Here is a 23,815-nt window from a genome sequence, read left to right as displayed (position 1 = left end):
GGACACCTGATTGAAAGTTACAACTCATGTTAATACTTTAATGGTAGATATTTATTGTACCGTATATACTGCATTGTACAGCGTGAAATATATTTTGTGTCGTACTGTGACGGACTGTTTACATGTTGAGATACGAAGAAACGGCGCGCTCCATCTCCCACTCCACTCAACCAACACAACACTATGTGCCGTGCGTTCTGAACTTCATGTGTTTCTGTGCCCAGGACCGAAGCCTGCTAATAACACACTCTTTGAAGTACGTAAACAGTGTTTTTCTTCTGGAGGAAAAAGGTGGTGGAACTCTGTGTAGAATATATTATAGCGGACGGGCAGATAATTACTGTTCAATGCAAGGAAATTTTGTCGCTTTTATACTTTTTTTCGTTCAACTTTAAGACTTTCACGGTCTAAATGGAACTCGAAGAATAATTATGTTAAAATCACATTTCTCACCTCCATGGTGAAAAATATAAGAAAAAGGTGCCGGAAAGCTGTTCCGCCAGAAAAAAATAGTACTGCCATGTAAGTAAAAACAATTATTGAGTGTTTAGGCACAACAATAAGATAATTAATTCTTAGATAATTAATTCTTAATACCTCCCAGTACTCCATACAGACAGAAACGTCCAAAGATCAATGAAGTGGAATTAAACGACTTTATGTCCTGATATTTATTTATTTATTTGAATATACAATTTCTTGAACCCTATTTTACCCGAAAGTACATTAGGGTTATAGTTATAGCCTGAGTTTATATTATTATAATGAGAATTCTTTTGACGCGGGTAATCCAGTCTTGCTACTTAAAATTAACACTTATATCTACTACATTAATTTGAATTATTTACACGTTCTTAAATATTTACATATAAAATTACATTGACGTGGGTAACCCAGTCTTGCTACTTAAAATTAACACTTATATCTACTACAATAATTTGAATTATTTACACGTTCTTAAATATATTACATATAAAATTACATTGACGTGGGTAACCCAGTCTTGCTACTTAAAATTAACACTTATATCTACTACAATAATTTGAATTATTTACACGTTCTTAAATATATTACATATAAAATTACATTGGCGTGGGTAACCCAGTTTTGCTACTTAAAATTAACACTTATATCTACTACAATAATTTGAATTATTTACAAGTTCTTAAATATATTACATATAAAATTACATTGACGTGGGTAACCCAGTCTTGCTACTTAAAATTAACACTTATATCTACTACAATAATTTGAATTATTTACACGTTCTTAAATATATTACATATGAAATTACATTGACGTGGGTAACCCAGTTTTGCTACTTAAAATTAACACATATCTACTACAATAATTTGAATTATTTACAAGTTCTTAAATATATTACATATAAAATTACAAAACTCTTTATAACAGCACGTTTTTGTGAACACATTGAATAGTGGTTTCTCATATATTACATTACAAAAATTTTAATGTCCGACCAAAATAAATCTTTTGTTTTCGAACACTGGACAATGAAACAAAAGGTGATCCACAGTTTCCTGTTCCTCACAGATACATAAATAGCCACTGTCCTTATGTAATTTAAATCGTTTTTGTGTCCTAATAATAATAATAATAATAATAATAATAATAATAATAATAATAATAATGATAATTATAATAAAATGTAATAATAATTATAATATAATTAATAATAATAAAAAAATAATGTATTATTATTATTATTATTATTATATCACAGAATGCTGATTCTGAAATTGATCAAAATTGACACGAATGACAAAATTTGTAAGCTTCCTAAGAATATTTTTCAGTAGTGAAAACTGAATAGGACTGCGAGGCGCCACTCCCCATGGAAATAAGATAAAATTCTTCTTCATTACCGCTTGACACACAAGTTCCATTTCATCACTTGAGGTGTGTAATATATCCGGAATCGTCGCCTGCTTAGATGTGATAGGCAACACGAAATACCAGGGCGGATCTGTCAGGTTTCTCACCTACAATGCAGGAAATGTCTTTGTCATGACTATGAACAAATTTCCCACTCCACACCGCTGACACACTAGGCGTACACCCTGCGGAATCTCAACAAGTCCTCTCGCGACAGTTGCGAAATATGAATCTAGACTTGCATGCATAATTGTGCAAATCCTCGATGGATATGAATGGAGATTTAATTTCGTGTCTTGAATTGTCTGGGGAAAAAAAAAAGTAGAAAGAGAGAGATATGTATTTATAAATTCAAATGAGTAAGCACATTTCCTCACTCCTATTAAAACATTTCAATGTTTTTTTTACATTTTTATTTTTGATAATTTCGTCCTTCCATCACTAAATTTGACGAACTGCCCCCCCTCCCCCCACACAAACAGACATATCTGCATTGTTTATACATCCTTATTTTTCCATATTATAGCTTACACCTACAACTCTATATCACTTATATTCTGTCTGTAGGCATTCACATTACTTGGTTGTGTTATTTTTTCTATACAAAATATTCGGCTTTAAATCTCAATAAAACAAATTGAAAATAATACAGACTATTAGAGTGTCCTAAACACTTAAGGCAAATGTCGGAGTAATGATTATTACTCGACCAAGGCGAGTGGAGCTGCGGGCGTAATGTGAACTATCGCGATGCGGTATTACGAACGCAGGAGCAGTAGCGCCACGGCTCCGGACTACAGGACTCCACTGGCCTTGGTCGAGTAATACCAATTTAGAATAGGTTCCACCTGGTGCAAGGAAATGCAATAAACTTTGGACACAGGATGATGTTTATACATATTATACCTGTTGATTTAGTATGTTACCATGCTCGCTGCTATGAATAAAAATACTAATTAGATCACGTTTATTATACTTCATCATGTTTCAGTGTGTCCTCAATTTGTGGTAGGATGCATATCGGAGATATAATATGTCAATTTCTGGGATCACATTCTGTGGCATGGCAATTGTATTTTAATAATTTCGAGGGAGTTATTCCTGAAAGCTTAATTTGCAATTGTATTTTAACGCACGTGACAGTTCTCAAAATTCTGCTTCTTAGCTCGACGACGGTTTATATTATAATAATAATATGAACAGTGTCGCTTTAATTTTGTAATCAGTGTCGTAATCGAAACAACATTGCTAATCTAAACAAGATTGGAGGTTTGCAAGTTCTCCATTCTAACCTAAAAATCTTGAAATTTAATGTGCAAATGTGTGTGGGCTCTAGATGAAAACTAAGAGCTGTTCCATTTAAATGGAAACGTATCGTGCCAAAAACTCTCACACTGCACATACCTTCATTTCATACAATTTTTCTGCTTAAATCATGTTTCTTTATCTTCCGTAAGTGCACAGTGGACCTGTGTTAATGTTGACTGGCCAGCAATCAATCTCTCGCTTTAGTGCTTACCACTCCAAACTTGTTCACAAGGAAAGCACATCATATCGACAATGTTATCTTATTTTTCAGTGTGGGTGAACACAAAGATATACTTCCTGAGTTCACGAATGCTACGCGTCTGAAGTAGCCCCATGTTGCAGACACGCAGTACTAGTAGGCCTATTTTATGCCCCCCCCCACCATTGCAAGCTCGCGTTTTTGGGCCTTCCACTTGACTAGGAAGAGGAGTGTAATTCCTTGGCTGCCTACCTTGTATCTTCGCATTTCTCATTTTGACTATTAATCTAAGACATTTCATACAGAAAAAATGCAAAGCGTCCATGAGGAAAGGGAATTGTGTGGACCGCGGCAGGTGGTACAGCTGTTATAAATGAATAACTATGATTTCTGTCAGGCCATTAATTGAAATCATAATATTGTAATGTACTAAGAATCTAAAAATTATGCAGAGGGCCCGCCGTTAGCTAGAGCAGTGATGTCAAAGCAAGCGCATTTTTCTGACCTTGACGTCGTGCGTGGGCATAAAACGCTAGGTTTGGAAGGAGGAAGAATTACGTATATGAATAAGCAGCCTGTTGGATTAAGAAAACAGTGGTACACAAACTTCAAACGCAGCTTGAAATTTTATGTCGTTATTTTTATATGGCTACTTTCTGTTCCATATTATCTACATTGTATGTAAAACAAAAGTACTAACACCAATTTCTTAATATTGCCGCTGTGTTTTAAACGTTAATAACATAATAAAGAGTTAAGAAGGAATATTCACAAAATTCCATAGTAGTACAACTATACTGTACTAAGTGAATGATACACATCATTCATAAAAGTGATATCCCAAAGAAAGAGATTGAGTATGACATGGTAAGTTGGAATTGATATTGATGGTATCTTTAGCCTTATAAAAGTAATCAACTAATCAAAACAATATTACAGTACAAAGCAAAGTTACCTGGGTATATCTTTTAACTGTTACTAATATTACATAGGGTAAACATTGGTAATTTCGTGGCAGTGGTTATTTCGTGATACTTTTTCTTTGCTCTTTTGTGAACTAACCAATGGTGTTACGAGATCCAAATTTCCGCCAAGGGATTGCATATGTTGTCCAGTTTCCAGAAACATACAGCTAAGCTTTGTGTGACTATTGTAGTTGCTTCAGTGAGCTTTTATGTCTGGAGAGAACAAGTTTGCGTCGACTTCTCAGGCGTACAAATTTTGTGGCTGTTTGTAATTACATTACAGGCTTATTACTAAAGGTAAGCATATGATATTTGGTACAAAGTTTTATTGTATCTTCATGAAATTTTAGGAAATGTTTTTGGAATTTTAAATCCAGCTGTAGTCGCCATATAGGCTTAGATTTACTTATAGAAATCTTAGCTGTTTGAGGCGAAATTTTGTTGTTACATTTTATACTATTTTAAAAATTGTATTACAATAGGAATTTTAGAAATCTGAAGACAAGATGTGATAACAAAAAAGAAAGCGGAGACGCAATGGGTTCAGTGTAGCTTCTGTTTGAATTGTTATCATGCTAATTGTCAATGATAAGTGCTAGATGACTTACTTGCAAGAATTGTGACAGAAGATGGAACATGGCTCCACTATTTTGGACCGGAGACAGAGGCAGACAATGGAGTGGCATCATGCAAATTCACCAAAGAAATAGAAATTCAAAAGTACACCTTCGGCAGGAAACGTTATGGCTACTGTGTTTTTCGAGTCAGAAGGACTCTTGCTTGTGGACATCATGCCACACGGAACCACCATTAATTCTGACGGGTATGTTGCAAATCTCAAGAAACTTCTAGTTCGACTGAGTCGTGTTCGACGACATCGGGAGAAGCAGGATGTTCTGCTATTGCACAACAACGCACAGCCATATGTCAGTCACAAGACCACAGACCAGATCAGAAAATTCGGATAGACAACACTGAAACATCCGCCTTACAGTCCTAAACTGGCACCGTGCGATTACCATCTCTTTGGTAAACTGAAGGATCCCTTCACGGAACGAGGTTAGAAGATGACTCGCTTGTGCATGCTGCTAAAGAGTGGCTCAGACGTGTTTGTCCAGACTTTTACCGTGCTGGTCTATAGGCCCTCGTTCCTAGGTTACGTAAGGCAGTTGAAAGGGACGGGGATTATGTGGAAAAGTGACATTTGTTCCTTAAGGATGCATCTACATTCTGTGAAAATAGCAAAGCTGTAGGATAAAAATATAATTTTTAAACAAATGTTATGCATTACTTTTGGAGTTACCCTACTAATATAGGCTATAGTAAAGTCCGTAATAAAAGTGTTCACCCTTTCAGGGCAAAGAAGATCCCTTTTCAATTTCAATTTTTACTTTGAGTTCATTCTTATTATATGTTGATATGCGCAGTATTTCTATGTTTTCTTGCTATGAATATTAGACGGAATTACTATGTTTGAAGTCTTGTAACAATAAATGAGAATTTCATTTGACTTTAATGAATTTTTCCACAATTCTTTTACCTCTCACGAAATTATCAATGCAATATCACGAAATTACCAAGGTTATCACGAAATAACCAGCCTTTCAGCTTAAGTTGTGAAATTTGTTTTTGGCACATATTCAAGAACGTATCCAATCTTTTATGTCTCCAGATTTGTACAGCAAGTTATCGTCTTTTAGATGAAAAAATCGGAATAAGGATATATTTACACATTTGCATTTTAAATTAGTTTTCATGAAATTATCACGAAATTACCAGTGTTTACCCTAATAAAACTCATCGCATTATGCTTTTATGGTGACATTGGTGCGCAACTACCTATCATGAGAATATTAAATTATATTTTCGAAATTTTCTGAAGCTTACGTTTTTACAACAAGGGCACATAAATTTTATTTATTACGTAAAAGTTGTTGCTTTGGTAATTCATTTCCTTACAAACATTTTCCATGCGAATATTTTCATAATTTTCAATACACTCTTTTCAGTAATACGTATTTATGATATATTAGATTTACGAAAACATTGTTTCAGTACCTGTAAGGCTACTAAATAAACATATTTGAAAACTCAACTTTTCTAATTAAAAAGTTGAGGAAATATTCCTTCTGAATAAAGAAAGCTACAACCTTATAATGCACTTATACTTCTCAGACAAATCTAAAACTTAACATGGATACAGTTTTAATAAGTTCTCTTCTCTTCAGCCATTGAATCAGTGCTGGCCATCCCTGTATACAGCTCGACCAAGCGCCACGTCTTTCGTCTGTCTCTTTTCTTTCCGCTCAGGCTCTCCTGAGGTCTAAAGCGCGCGCTTGCGCCCATGAGCATTAGTTGATATGACTGGACTAGAGCGTCCACTTTCCATGCTGGTAACCCGGGGTTAAACCTCTTTACTCCTCACACATTGGGAAGGGTAAAAGACACGGACGAACCTGCAAAGCACTAAACTATGAAAATAATCATGCTGACTTCAAGGTAATGAATCTTCAACCTCATTGTGTCAGTCACCATGAGTATAGTACGAGTATATTCTTCACAAGATGTCAGTGACGTTCTAACTACTTTAGTGAAATGCATAAATGTCACAAGAAATCTGAAATTAAAATTATCTTATCTCTCTCCTCTTCCATATTCACGTAGGTTCCTGGATATTTCATTCAATTTATTCGCTTTCCTGGTCTTTCTTTCCTTTTATTTTATCCCAATTCTTTTCTTAGTCTCTCTTCTTTCACCTTTCCTCTTACCAGTCTCTCCTCAACTCTTTCTCTCTGTTCTACGTTCCCTTTCTGGTTTCTACAGCAGCCCATCTCATTTTTCATCTCATCGTATCACACAGACTGAGTCGGGATCAGCTCTAATGATTCCAACTGTATTCACTCGGAGTGCTCTCTCGCTATGAGAACCAATGAAGTCTGCCCTGGGGATATGAAGTTGTACAGTTAACCTGAAAAAGAATGAGACGATTCTTGGTCGTCGGAAGTTAAAGTTCTACAGCGCGGTTCACTCGATATCGACGTAGGGATACATAACATGACAGATAGTACAAGAATTGTTACAAGGACCACAACAAGGACAAGGACCAGAATAAGGATCACGAAGAAGACTGTCATTTAAGGCCAGGATTTCACAACATAGCTCGAGTCACAAAATATCATTGCTTCACTGTACCGAATGGCAAATGCCTGCTAAGGGATCTACATTCTAGACTGCTGCTATCACTGTCTTGTCTCGGTAGCTCATATAGTAGCGTGCCGGTTCCATTGTATAACCGAAATGTCTCGTGTTCGATCCCAGGTAAAACTTTTTTTTATTGAGGTGTAATTAATTTGTTCAGAGTTCCTCGACTGTCTAATTTGTCGAAAAATATGGAATAATTTATGCCCAATTTCTGGGTCTTACAAGTGGGCTGAACCTCGTCAAAAAAAATAAATCTTACTTGGAAGTTAAAAGTATTCTTCCTCAAACAAAAATCATAAGAAACAAAAAGAGACCTGTTAACTTAAAATCTTGTCCACATGCCATCAGCTTCTATTACAGATCTAAGTTGATCCTGCATGGATGTCACGAGATTGTGGAATAAGTTCTGATCCCCGGCGAGATCTTCCCAGGTGTCAACAACTTGATCCCATATTTCTTCTCGATTTCGAGGGCGTCGGTGGGCATAGGTGGCTATCCTTCTCTTTTTCAATTCCGCCCATAAATTTTCGATGACATTCAAATCAGGTGACTTCGGAGGCCAATTAATGATTTCGATCTCGGGTCTCCTTTGAAACCATCTTTGAATGCTTGCAGCATAGTGCACGGGATGGTTATCCTGCTGGAACAGCAATGTTCCTTCGGGAAAACGTTCTCGGGCGGAGGGAAGGAATATATTTTCCAGAATGTGCTCGTAAGTTTCCGCATTAAACCGGCCATCGATGCGTTCTATAACGCCAGGTCCATCGTAAGACATCCACCCCCAACACGATATGCTAAAGCGCCCCGATCTTTCACGTCGGTGCACATAGCGCTGATCATGTCGGAGACCATCCTCACGATAGACACGGACAGGACCTTCGTAATCACTCGAGATGGTTGTTTCGTCGGAGAAAATTACATTTCTCCAATCGAAATCCACTCGATTGTTAGCGAAGCAAGACGGTCGACAGCTTGTGCTTCCCCCAATATTTCCATTTGCGCAGCCCTCCGGCTCCTAATACCGCGGTTCCTCAACCTGCTGATCACAGTCTGTGAAGAGCCGGGAAAGTTAGATGCTCTCTTATTTCGTTAGCAGTCAGAAAGGGGTCCTGTCGAACTGTCTCGAATAAGAGAGCATCCTCTTCCAATGAAGAAATCCGCGGACGCCCAGGAATAGGGCGATTTTCGACCTCCCCAAAATTTTGGTAACGATGAACCCATCTCGCGGCTATACTTCCAGGAACACCGACCAAACGGCCAGCAGATCTAGCCCCATATCCAGCCTCAACTAGAGCTATAACTCGCTGTCTCATGTCACGTCGGTTCGCCATTACAATGAGAAATGAGAGATGACGATAATACTTTAGTGTAGACAATGACTATTTAACATGATATAGAATTATTGAAATAAGAGGCATCTTGCATAGTAAGAGTTAATAAATCAACCCTAAATTAAATATCTAAATAACAGGATATAACAGGAAGTCCAATTGTTGCGAAACTAATCAAATTAAATCTAATTACATTAAATAAACAAACCCCAAGTTATGACACCACATTGCTACAGCTAAATTGTATGTTATTAACATAAGCATTGAATAGGTCCGTGGTTGTGCGTTGGACGACAAAACCAAACATCGAAAGTTCGAATCTTGCCGAGGAATGTAACTTCTTGCTTTTTATAATGTAAATCAGACTTATAACTACAATCATTCATATTTCTTACATTATTTATTAATATTTATAGCCAACATTGAATTTGTAAAGAAAATACTTTAGAAATCTCATATGGAATTTGTGATCTGTAGTGACATAAACATAGTTTATCTCTCGGAACTTTTCCATAAAAGTAAATTAAATTCACTCCTTGAAACTGGAAACCTTAGTCGTAGGGTCATTTTCCCATAGCATACAAGCTGAAGTAACACAGCCATTGATAAATGTTTTGTACACAGAATTAGACTGAATTCCTATTCGACAGAACCTATAATCAATGGCTTGTCTGACCATGATAAACAAATCCTAAGTGTTTCCAATGTCACTGAACAATTTCAAAATATTAATTTAAAAACTAAGAAAGGATCGTAATTGCTGTATCTAGTGATTATTTACATTTATGTCTACAAAATGAATTTTGGAAAAACATATATGATACTGGTACTACTGATATTAAGAGTAAATATATTGAATTTTTCACTTAATTTCATAATCACTTCAGTGGATGTTCTCCACTCAATGTTGTGAAAAAATTCAAAAGTTAAAACATGTAGATAACGCAGGGACTTCAAAATCTCATGTTCTTAAATACTGCAAGAAGTACAGTGTAATTTATCAAAAATTATGAAAGAGGGAAATAGAATATATTTAAATAGAAAAGTACAAAATTCAGATTATACAATTAAACCTATTCGGAATATTATTAAATTTAAACTTGTAGATATCCTAAGAAAGAAAATATTTTTTCATTAAAACCAATGATTATAAAGTAGAGGATCCCAAATCTATTGCAAATTCTTTTAACGTATTATAGTATATAGTACAGAAATATTATTGACAACTTAAACATTCAAGATTTTGCAAAAGATACTGCAATTGGTTACTTAACAGATGTATTTAATAATTAGTATGAATATATGTAATTAGTCAATAACTGCAACTGTGCTTTTTCATTCAATCATAACATGAATAAAATTGAATGCAAACACGTAGATAAAATAGTTAAAATTAACTGCAGGGGTGAGAATGAAATAATCCAAAGCCATACTTTTAACAAGAATTGTTTTGTGCTAGTGCATTTCTTACACATATGGGAAAGCTATTAATAAATTATTGTAATAATTACTCAACAAATGACATAGCCTAAGGACTCTAAACCTTTGTAAAAGTTTGTCTATTATTATATATTTTTTTAATTTCATTTTAATTGTTAGTTTTTAATTTATATGCATTTACATTGTATATATATATATGTGTGTATAAATGCTTTCATTAGATTAACGTTTATAATATTATAACTTGTAATTTTGTATTGTTTGCGATCATTAACACTTAATCTCAGGACTTTGTAAAACTCTATTTCAACGTGACTTAGCAATTTGAACGTTATTTAGACAAAAAAAAATTGTTGTGTATACTAAGAATCGATCTCGCACTCTTCTACACAACACGCAGAAGTCTTACCGTCTGAGCTATGGAAACGACATGAAAGCTTTTCTTTCTGTGCGGAGTGTCGATCTAGTCATGAAGGTCCATTGTCGATTTAACTACACGATTTATGTATATATTTATCTTTTATTTACGTAATATTATCATATTTTTTGCAGTTTTTTAATTGAATTTCGGAACGATGCTAGTAACAAACCAAATAGCCTGAATTTAAGTAACTCAATATTCGTTATCTTGTGTATCGGTGCTCTGGTCTCCGATCATGCGCAGTGTCTTACATCTGAGACTTTGGAATATTATATTATATCCTTTTCCAGGGAAACTGTACATTAAAATCCAGTTGTCCACCGTTGTGGCTGAGGGGTTAGCGAGTCTAACGCCGAGCCCAGAGGGCCCGGGTTCACCCCCCAGTCGCGACGAGTTGCCTGGGTGAGGTTTTTTTTCCAGGATATTTCCCTAACTCCTATGGATGAATATCAGGTAACTTTATCAAGCGATTGGAACCCCACTCATCTTCGCCACTTCCTTTCCTCACCTATCATCCTTTCATTCATCATCCCGTTACTGCTTCTGGTTTTCATATCGCTCTACAGGCGGCCCTCCGAAGCTGCTGGCTCTCTCGACAGGCCTCCGTGGAATGTATTCATGTGATGATGGATAGCTTCTGCAACGGAAGCCTGGATAGACCTTCTCGGGGGAGGACTTCCGCCTCGGACCGTTAAGGGAGTCTTGGGGGGGTTGCCGAAGCACGAGTGCTACATGGACTCTGTTGGCTGTAGGGACCGGTCGTTAATGGGGTCAAGTGGTTAGGTGGGTGCGCGTAGAGGATCGGTGGGCACGCAACTCCATCCCATATAGGGGGGTGTACAATAGACCTCAGGTCGTAGTGCGTGGGATGTTACCTCCCTCCAAACAAAACAACTCCAGTTGATTTGTAAGACGAAGAAATTATGGAATTGCCACTATGGCGATTTCGAAAACCTGCCTAATATCAACATTACTACCACAAATCCTACAACGAATCTCGAGATTTGAATGGATATTGAGTTGAATTTAAAGGAGGGGACACTAAGACCCCGCACTGCGACCTATTAGATCTATTGCGCTGACCCTCAAGCTAGGCGCTTTTCCAAACCCACATCGTGTGATTACACTAAGGTTCGCTTCGTACCCAGGTTACGAGCAGCCAACCTCATTCGTACATATGCCAGCCCCCTCCGTGTTTTTCCAACCGGCGTTCGGAGAATGCTGTAGAACGTTGACGAAATTATGTAGATGCCTAAGATGGGGAAACAACCCCGAGAAAAATCCAATTGCGACCTTGTCCACCACAAGAGTCACTATGGATTTTTCAATGACAAATAGCAGACCTGACTGGGAATCAAATCTGGACCGTCTACGTGACGGAGTGAAGTTCTGACCACTCAGCATCGCACACTTTCGAATGTGTAATTCTCTGACTGTTCGATTGGCATGCTTCTACAGCATAAATCAGGAATGAAATATAAATTTAAAGAGGTATGACGACATTTGATATAATAGTATCTGTGGTTCTCTCGTTTCTCTCACCATTATCGTCATGCTGCCATATGATACTTAGGCCAAATCACTCATCTAAAGTTTGTGTGATTGCAACCTTTGTATAATTTTGTGTGGCTTTACTTTGTTTATAATGTGATTTTTCTTTTTATTTCTATTATTGTATTTGTATTTCTGGTGGTGCGGAAGAGAAGGCCTGGTACCCTTAACTACACCAGAATGAATAAATAAATTAATTAATTAATGAAATAAATAAATAAATAATACTTCACAATCACCCTCATTCTGCGAGCTTAGGAGCCAGGCCTCCAGAACAAATATAAATTGCTGAAAGTTGTACACATTTTTGTTCAATAAGGACTATTAATAGTAAAGGAACTGAAAGTGGCGGTTATGAAATGTTAACTTAATTTGAAGAAATGCGAAATTAAGGCTATATAATTTGAAACAATTGGAAACTGTAAAACCTCAATATTGGGAGAAAGTACTTTCCAATGGTACAACGAGGGCTGTATTAGTATATATTTGGTTTCCAGATCTCCCGAAACCTTTTTAAATACACAATGAGTGAATCTTAGATGCCAGGAAGGACTTACTCTCCTCTACATTAAATAGAGTGGTTTGTTGAATTATACATATAACACATCTGTCCAATAGCCTTACGAGTGGTTCAATTGCAAACTTTAGAGGGCATTGCCATAATTTATTTAATTATGCCTTTCAGACAGCACAAAATACATTGGCATGTACACAAGTCACAGCTGTAGGCTTAACGGTCTTACTAATAAAAATTATATATACAGACGTTTAACTGTCTTATATTTATACAATGAGTAGCTCGTTTATAAGTCGTGTATAAATTCCTTACTAATAATCACTACATACGTCGTGTATAACAGCATAACTGTTACACAGCTACGTCATTACTTCATTCCGAAAGGTAATAGAATATCTGAGGTTCTCCATTGCATCCGGTAGAGCTCCCTAGTGTGCCGTCTCAAGTATCGATAGTAAACCTGGCTCTGATCGATTACTATACTATAATTTTGTCAAAGAGTACAAGCTACAGCAATATTATTCTAATTATTCTGTGCTCTTTGGTTTTTTGTTCTGTGGTTACAAGGCAACCATCATCATAAAATGACAGTCGATACGAACGGCTGTTAGCGGGGCGGCCATTTTTTCTCTATATACAACGCTTAAACAAGGGGTTTCGTATATATATATATAACTACTGCAAAGCAATTCCCATTGTATAATTACAGACTGTTTATATGTCCATCGCTTATGCATGGTATATTAGTAACGTTTCTGTCTTAACTCTGCATAAATCTCGTATAAAAACTATGCACGGACCGTTAATAAATATTTTTATCATCATCATCATCTTCATTCATGTATTAGGCATATTCTGCCTGTAACAACTACGATCTCTCCAACGTTTTGCTAGTCTTCCAATGTTCCTCTTGTCAAATGGTCGATAGTTCGAAAACTGCAGTACAAGTCTGGATTTGTTTATTCTTTCTAAATGTAATTTCCAATTGTTTCTGTAATTATTAATTTTGTCATTAATTGAAAAAACGTCTATTTGTAATCAGATATCAATTCTTTCGTGATCTAGTTTTGTATAATCCCCAACATACTTGAAAAATTTAATTTAATTTGCTTGGAACTTTGACTTTTCTTTTCCTCTGAAGATCCAAGTTTCACTGCCATACAAGAAGCAAGAGATCGACATAACCTTGTAAAATGCTAACATTATTTCCTTTTTTACTTTAGGAAATGAAGTTCTTCTGTGTGTACCATTAATGTAGTTGAATTTTCTGTTGTTTTTTTTTTCTTTTTTATACTAGTTCCTCCTAAATGTGTTATTGTGGTGCCACGTAATTTGGATTTACATAGGAACACATATTTTTGTACGCAATATATATTATAAGTAGAATTATTGTGTAATACATAGGTAAGGGAATAAAGGTGGAAGTATAAAAATTACTTCAAGCCCGTAAAGGTTTACTATTTATACAAACTTTCCATGTGCCATGATACAACTCTAGCTTCTATCAAACAAAGTTATTATCAGCTACAAAATGTGTTATGTTTAAATTGATCCACTGTGTACAGCATATTGAATATTATTTAATAGTTTTTCGTCGTTGTTCCTGCAATAACTCCTGTGTGACATATTTATCGATTTTCAGATTTTTGCTCTATTAAATAATTTAAATAGTGGTACAACAAATAATAAAATCTCCTATATGTAACTATATTTCTTTGTTTCGAAAATGTAAGAATTCACAATCTCCTATGTACGGCTGCATAGGATGAATAAATGTATTATTTTCTTTCTACTGAAAAATTGTATATTTTGCACATAGGAGTTATTGCAGGGACAACGACGTTTTGTTTTGTAGGGTACTCTATGATCTATATTATGTATTTCATTACTACAATGAAATTCGTTCAGAGAATAATTGGACACGAGGAAATAATTAAAGAGCTTTATTTGACCTTCCCGTAATTAATTAAATAATGTATAAAAATACCGAATACCTTTCCATTTTCAAGCTTAGTGTGTTATGTTATGTTTTTTATTTAACGACGCTCGCAACTGCAGAGGTTATATCAGCGTCGCCGAATGTGCCGGAATTTTGTCCCGCAGGAGTTCTTTTACATGCCAGTAAATCTACTGACATGAGCCTGTCGCATTTAAGCACACTTAAATGCCATCGACCTGGCCCGGGATCGAACCCGCAACCTTGGGCATAGAAGGCCAGCGCTATATCAACTCGCCGACCAGGTCGACGAAGCTTAGTGTGAACATAGTAATTTTTACCGCGCCTCAGTTTACGACGGTATAGCAGCCACATTACAATAATAACATTCTGATCAATTTTGTATGTAGCTCACTTCTGAAAATCCGTGCGTTGGTCACTGGAAGATTCTCAAACCTAGCAGCCGAGTCGGATAAAAAATAGCTCACTCCGGTATTGAGCATGTCCCAATCGGCTAGAAATCGCCGTATGTAAGCAAGTAGTCCACTGAAATGTCGCAGAAGCCATACCTCAAAACATTATTGAAAAGTAAAAAAAAATTCAGTGCGATTAAAATATTTTATATTAATATCTTCATGTATGCAAACTAAATGGAAAGTAAAAGAAAAAATGGATTATATCCCAACGTGGGTCTGTAGTTTTGATAGACTTAATTACTAGATATAAACGTATAACAGAAAAATGAAGTATCCACAAAAGAAAAGGATGAGGCATAGACAACCAGGGATTAATATGAATGTGTATATACTGGCGTTCACTAGAAATCCCTATAAAATATTCTGTCATTTTTCTATGACTGCACAAAACAAGACGGCTCGCGGCGTCAAAATTAATTAATTTGAAAATTTATCCGAAATCTGATGGGATTACATTCCGACTTCATTTTAATTACTATTTTTCTTTGTTCTTAATATTATAGCCCATTTCATAATGAATAGGTATATAATATAAATTTGTGATTATTATTGCAACATCTGTGTATTGAAAGTTATGCAAATAGAACACGAGATTTCAACTAAAAATAACAAAGCAATAGCAGTATGAAATGAAACGTTACCATCAAATTTTTATTCAATAAATTACTATCGCATGAGCGGAATAAATAATACCAGCTATAATGTAATAAATCTATTTAAATTAAAATAATTATGTAACTCAACTAGAAGTAGGTTGTACAAAAGCTAGAATAATATTATGACTTTAAAAACAGCGACAGAGTTTGCAAAAAGTTTGGTATTCATTTTCTTCATTTACCAAAGTACCCGTGAAACGATAAAAACTTATTAGGGTATAAAAAGTGTACTGGAATTATAATGAGCATCAGTGTACAGCGTAGGATTCCAATTATACTATGAAACTTCAGTATCCTAGAATCCATCCATAATCTCTCTCTGTTCAGAATGCGACAGCGACGCGACGTATGAAAAGAAATACTCGTACACCTTGCGCCAAGCGATGTTATTAAGCTGTGTATCCAGGAAGCGAGGCTGACACGCGCTGCCGCCAATCGCGGGAGCCTCGTTTGCTGTTTGTCTCGCGGTTTTGTTCTTTTGGTAGAACGCAAAGCAGCGTGAACCACCAGTTAAGGCTGATTCACAATAAACCAGGAACGGAAACGAGAACGAGAACGGAAATATTGTTAAAATGTATTTAAATGTGAGCATTCACAATTAACGAGAAGCTTTCCGGAGCCCGGGAACGGGAACGTGAAAGTTAATTGTGAATGTTCACATTTAAATACATTTATTTTAACAGTATTTCCGTTCTCGTTCTCGTTGTCATTTCCGTTCCCGGTTTATTGTGGATCAGACTTTAATGCGAGGCAATTGACATCGGGTTGCGTGATGACATCTTTACCAATGAACACTGCACACGTAGCAAGTTAATCGCTGCGCAGCACCTTTGATCGCATCCGAAAACCGACGAATTGGCTGACGAGTGAGGCTGCCTCGTATTCACTGAGCCAAGCAAGCATCATGAGGCAGCCTCGCTTAATCGGTAGCTTAAGCGTCGTAAATGGTTTGTACTCCAGCTCTATGCATATACGTGGCTTTCTCTTTTAAAATACTGAGAATATTAGTTGCATAGAATAGTAATGTCGTAAGCAGCCGGTTCATAGGAGAAACAGGAGAGTTTCTGTTTGTTAAATATTCCAAGTGGTGAATCTGATGCAGCAGAAATGATAGTAGATTTCGTTTATGGATAAACGAAAACTGTCCTGAATTTTTCTGTCACATAATTCATCGCGAGAGTTCTCTCTCTTCGCTATACAGTGTGTAAACGATATATACTGCCAAAAATACTGGTGGAAGAGCATATATAACTGAAGAAAAGTTAAATGTTGTTTTTCTGTACCTGCCATGGTTTTTCCCAGAAAAAAGTTTGTTGTGAGTCTAACGTTTCCGGAAAAGAGAATATACAGTCATCCTCTAGGCTACTTTGTCCGGTATGTACGCTGAAACAATCGTTTTTACTCTGTTGTATATTGGTATGTGTTATTTGTTGGGTGCAAGGTCATTGACAATAACATTTACGTTCAGTTGAAATGTAAACAAATAATGACCAGAATGTTATTACCCGTGGCTGAAATCGGAACATATCTGTGTATTATTATTATTATTATTATTATTATTATTATTATTATTATTAGGTCTATTATATTTTTCAATTTGAACCTGCGATACTCAGAATTCTATGCTTCTTGAATACATTTCGGGAAAAGTATTTATCCCTGAATAGGGCTGTTTTGGGGGATAATTCACTTTGCACACCAATGACCTCTGTTTTAAGCGACTTCTCTTAGTCGAGTGGGAAGGGATACACTAATTTTTAATATTCGCGGAAGCATACATAAGATGGAAATAGTTATATAGACCAGAACAATAGTTTATAATTGCCAACTGTAATATAATACTAGCGTTATAGCTGTGTATAACTTTATAATGAAGGACGGGTAAACGGACAAAATATTTAAAACGTTCGAGTTCAATAAAATCGTCATAATTTTAATAATAATTTGCATAGCGTAGCTATTTTTTTTTCTTGTAATGAAACTCAGTATCTATTTCATATTTTTTACAACCTGAATTACTGCATAAAGTTAATATTCTAAAAACGTTAACCATAGAATACAATTTCATATAAATAGAAATAAAATCTGTTAAAACGATTACGAAAATTTTATTACTCAAATGTTCTAACATTTTTTTTTAATTTATGAAAGGAAGGACAAAATATAAATCATTAAAAGTTTAATCCTTCTAGGATCTGAACGTCGAAAATGCACGCGGAAATAAAACTTTAAACTTGTTATCTTAGCCAGTACACCAGTAGGTGCAGACTGAATCATTCCATAAGGAAGGCTATTTACCAGTGCATTGATAGTGTCTGATTCGAAATTGAAACCATCAGATTACCATGGTGAAATAAACGGTGAGAACTTTCGTAAGTGGAATGAAACAACTTATTTCAGGTATTCCGAAAGGGAGCATTATCATACTTGACAATGCACCTTATCGTAACAAGGAACGAAATAAACAGCCACAAACTACTAGAACTTTGAAAATGATATTATTATGAAGTGACTTAGAACTAAAATTTAAAAAAAACTAGAATTTCGACAGTGATATTACAAGAGCAGAACTGCTGTTAATGCGTGTAACCCCAAAGAGCTTTGAACCCGAGTATGCAGTTGATAGAGTAGAGTGCGGATATAGGTTATTACGCATTATGTTATCACCGTACTATCCTTATGTAAAGTCGTTTGAACTAATATGTCACTTGGTCAAGTAAATAGTGGCGGAAGAAAGTGTGCAGAATATGTCACTGTGAACTTTGAAAGCTCTCTCTGTGTGGATGCCTTTTAGAGTATTACACAAAGTAATTTGCAAAGGGCAATTGCCCAAGCGGAGGGGATAGCAAGAGACTGTTGGACAAGAGACGGACTGGTAGAAGATGAAATTGGAGAGTAATAATTAAAGTTGTTATTGAAAGTGATTAGTCCGAGGTTGAGTTTGTTGACTTTAGAGGCCCCTATACTCAGAACACTAGTGAATATGCTTATAGTGCAAACGAAAGTGTCGACGAGATGCTGTAATTTGTTGGTACATATATCCGTCATCAATATGCTATGCACTTGGGCGTACGTATTTTACCTTTCAACATTGTTTCTCCTTGGCTGCACCCCTGATTGTAGGTCTAATGGTTACTCAGGAGAAGACGAGCAAAGGGAATGTGATCTTGAGTGTCGGTGTTGAGTATTACAAACATCGCTCAGATAAGCTTTTCCATAGCCAGGTTATTACTCTTGTCGAAAACATTAGTAACTATATGCGTATGGAAAATAAAGGATACTAACAATTTGAATAAAATAGCTACTAACAATCCCTTAATCGACAACGAATTGTAGCTTAACTTCTAACTTCCTAAGCAGAAGAGCAATGAACAGAAAATGATGGTCTGCATTTTTTAATAGGTAGTATCGCTACTGCGTCACATAATGTAGACCTAAGCATCCATTTCGCTAACGTTTTTCCCTGACTCCTCATCTCACGCTCTTCATCAGGTAACAAACACCTTGGTCAGATAGTAGGCTACTGTGACGCCTGCAGATACCACACAGCACAACTCTTTCTCCTGCTTCCTCCCCAATTCTCAGTCCTCTAATTTTTACGCAGAACCGCGTTATGTATGTATGTATGTATGTATGTATGTATGTATGTATGTATGTATGTATGTATGTATGTATGTATGTATGTATAAGTTATATTTCAATTAGGCCTACATGTGTGTATGCGTATGTTCGAACATGTACACTTAAATGATTCCAAGATGTGTTGTCTCATTCCACAGTTCACATTCGCCCATTAACCCAGATATGCCTGAAATATTTTTTCGCAATTTTTGTGTATTTTTCAAATCTCATTTAATGCAGTATATAACTGAAGTATTTGTATGGTGTCGAAACATTCTAGTTGTAACTGGTTGAGCTAGAAACAGGTGTCCTTTTAAAAGGACAGTAGGCATATGAGCATACATTTTGAGGAATAATTGTATACTATGCTTACATAAAAGGAAACAATGTAATTGTTGTAATTTACAATTATTATTTTTATTATTATTATTATTATTATTATTATTATTATTATTATTATTATTAAATCATTACGTTATTATTTTTATAGTTTCTTTATTATTACTACTAATATCATTGTGAAGATTGATGCATTGTGGCGAAATTCGTTTTAACTCTAGAATGCGTTCGTCATTGAATAGTACCGTATTGCTATTCATACGTAAAAATAAGTAATAGGCGAAAAGAGTGTTGAAGTTTCGAGGAAGAGGTTATATTGGGAGAGAAGTGACGATACATATAATGAAGCAGTTGCTGTGGCAATGTAGAAAGACAGGTTTCAGTTCATTTTCTAAAATCTACATTGTTATGACAATGACAATTTAGAAAGAAAATAAGACCTCTTCCAAAAATACTAAATGAAAAACAATAGAAACTTATGTCCGTTCAATACCTCCCTCCAGAACGTCACCAGTTCTCGACTTGTAAACAGATCTTGCTATGCAAATCTGGCTTTCAGGTATATATCCCTGTGAAGCAGACTTGAATAATTTCAAAGGAAAAATTGTCCCGGAGCCGGGTACCGATGCCGGGACCTTTGGGCTTAGCGAATCAAAGCTCTGCCGACTAGCTACCCAGCAACTACACCCGACACTGTCTCAACTTTTCCATTCATATCCACACACCTCAGTGGGATGACAAGACGCCAGAAACCCAATTTTGAGTGCACACGAACTCTGTGTGGCATTTGTAGGCTGCGTTATAGTGACATGTCTGTATTTGAGATGAAATTTCGCCCATAGCATAATTTTCAAACGTAGATAGCATTTCATGCAGGGAAAATCCACTAAAATAGAAATAGCGAAACAATTTCAAAATATAGGCTATGGGGATATGCCTACTGTCCTTTTAAAAGGACACATAAGTTTTCGTCATTGTCATGTCGCAATGAATAGATATTTCGAACGCATTATGGTTTCACGTTATATTTATGTTTATTGTGAGTCATTTGATCTACAACAATTTATAAAATAATTCCGAACTGTAAACATATTTAACATTCTTATCTGATTTGCGTCTCGGATGCCATAGCTGAAATAAACGAACAATTCTCACGTCCGTATCTCAAACTCAACAGTGACCAGAACTCTAATTACCAGTCTTAACACACCTAGCAAGCCTCTAATTAAGACCAGTAATAGTGACACCTGTGAAAAATCAAATGCGTTAACTGTAGGGAGGGTAATTTGAAACATTGACAACTGTCCTTTTAATAGGACAGTAGGCATATCTACTACATAAAAGAATTATTAAAATATGTTTATGAAAGAACTTGACCATCCTACTCATCTCATATATAAAGAATTTAATGTTTTGAATATCAAGCAAATTTATATGTATACTATTTTGAATCACTGCCATAAATATCAAGCTAAATTTATATCATCCGATCATGGCCACAACACAAGAAGATAGGCGTACAATATTTCGCTCCCCCTCATTGAACCAAAATGTAAGACTGAAGCAGGTCTAAGGCACAGTTCTAATTACGGTCCAAGATTATATAATGATTTTATAAAGAGGAATCCTAAACTAAAATTATTAAACAATACATTATTCAAAAAACATGTGCTTGAACTGTTCTTAAAATTATAATCATGTAAATTCTTATCCTTTATTTTTTTTTGTCTCTTTAACATTTGTATTCTTAACTTAGTATGTTTATGTATAGGCTATGTACCGTTTGTTTGTTTTGTTTTTTTTCTTGTTCTTTTTAAAATATATGTGTAATGACAGTTAACAGTTTAATCACAGTTGTGATGATGATGGTGATTTTTTTTTCTTCTATCCAGTTTTCATTATTGGTCACACCCGACCTCAAATATCTTGCTTTTTTAGGTATAACCCAGTTACATTGTATTTATACAATAATTTGTAATATGTATTTGACTATAAGATTGGTAACCAATTTCGAATTTTGAAGAATATTCATGTACGAGTATTACAATAGTATTGTAAAATCTTTGCTATTGTATGTGATTTTTGCTTGCAATAAAAATCTTTGTTGTTATTAAATCTTGTTACTTAAGCTAATTGATCATAATTTGTTAATTACCGGGTGGTTGGTTTTATCTTTTTGAGGCGGGAAAATCGGAAAAAGGCACTGTTTTTGTTGGGGATATTACCACAGTCTAGTATATACAGTCGCGAAGCTCAATACGTAGTAAATATGCAAACATTAGGTAGTTGCTCACCACTAGGATCACTAATATCGCCTCATTACAGGCAATGCAAAATAGTACCGTCACAGTCTATTGTTCCTAGCACCCTCAAAACTCAAGCTTCGTGACTGTATATAATAGACTGTGATATTACTTATTTCACTGATCAACGATGAAAATGTAAGACAGACTATGGGTGTGTAGCATTCATGGAATGATTAGGAGCTTTGTGAAATTTACTGTAGCTCAAGCGCTAGCAAGAGGGGCTTCCGCTCGCACGGCCCGGAATCGATTCCCGGCAAGGTCGCGGTCAAATTGTGATGCACAAAGCAGACATTGCAGAAGAATTCTGTTATGTATAGCTCGCGATTCTCTTTATCATTCCACCAACACTTCCCACCTTCTCAATTCATCTACAGTTTGCAATAGTTGCAAAATAGGCTAGGGTGAAGTCTTTGGGGCTGCATGGGTTTCCGATGATGTAGGAAGAGGCTTATCAGGTACTCGTCTGGAAATGAGACCTAGCTCTGTCAAGGAGGGGCTCGATGTGGCTGTGGCGCATGCGTGGACCTCTCATGCAGTGCCAGCGTGATCCTTACCTGAATTAATTTTCGCGTGTACATTTCAGATCAAATCGAGAAGTTTCCTTCGTGCTCCGATTACACATCTTACACATACGAAGGTTAGGTTTGGTTTGTTTAGGTTTTATTAACCAAGTTCACGCATGCACAGACAGCCAAGATGATAATGTCGCGAGCCGCAAGTCTCTGTCAAGCCTTGGTTTCTCTGAACCGATACATGCGACATGCGAGATGCTAGGCCGCCGCTGCGAACCATCTCCGCAATGACGCTGCGAGGCTTGTGGTTTCTAAGGCTGCGAGATCGCGTGGATCAGTCGCTGAGCGCATGGTGGATCTCGTCACCTGTTTGCTAATGCTGAAAGAGGAAGATAATGATGAAGAGGAAATGATCCTGCATTCTTTTTGGTGAAGACAGTGATATCTTCAAAAATAGGAACAGCGAGGGTGCTTACAATATTCTTGTAAACCGCCATCTGATTGATAGTGAAACAAAATTTAAAAGTCATTTTGGAGTCTCAAGGAATCTCTTCTATAGAATTTTGTATTTAATTAACACATTAAAGCCCCAATTATTTTTATTTAAAAAACTAAAAGAATTGATGTGTTTCAAAATTTTAATCCATAAGATGTCAAGAATATATTTTGTTTCTTCTGCCGTGCACCAAGTAGTTGAATATCACCCTGTCTATAAATAGACCGCTGGGCACATGATATCTGCGTATTCATTTGCAAAAAATAAATATATTTTTTTATATTTAATGTATTATAACCAGAAATATTTACACCAATATAAATAAATTTATTTAGGACGGTTTTAGTAATTAATGCAACAATACAATGCTGTAGCAATAATGAAACACACTTATTTTAGTAATACAGTATCTGTCTTTACGAAGTGTGTTAAGGCTCAGAGCATCTTTGACAGAGTGTTACATCACACTTCTTGCGAAATGTTACTGGTCTCCATTTACATCATTCCATCCGGCAGTGTTTCTGAGAGGGTCGATTTGCCATGAAATGACCTCTATTATCAAACCTCGTATCAAATTTCACTCCTCGAGGTGATGAAATAGGGCGCCCCATTCTCTTGCAGTTCGAAAACATCTTGAGATATTG

Source organism: Periplaneta americana, chromosome 10 (assembly GCF_040183065.1).
Source record: "Periplaneta americana isolate PAMFEO1 chromosome 10, P.americana_PAMFEO1_priV1, whole genome shotgun sequence".
Taxonomy (NCBI): domain Eukaryota; kingdom Metazoa; phylum Arthropoda; class Insecta; order Blattodea; family Blattidae; genus Periplaneta; species Periplaneta americana.
This window is presented reverse-complemented; position numbering follows the sequence as displayed.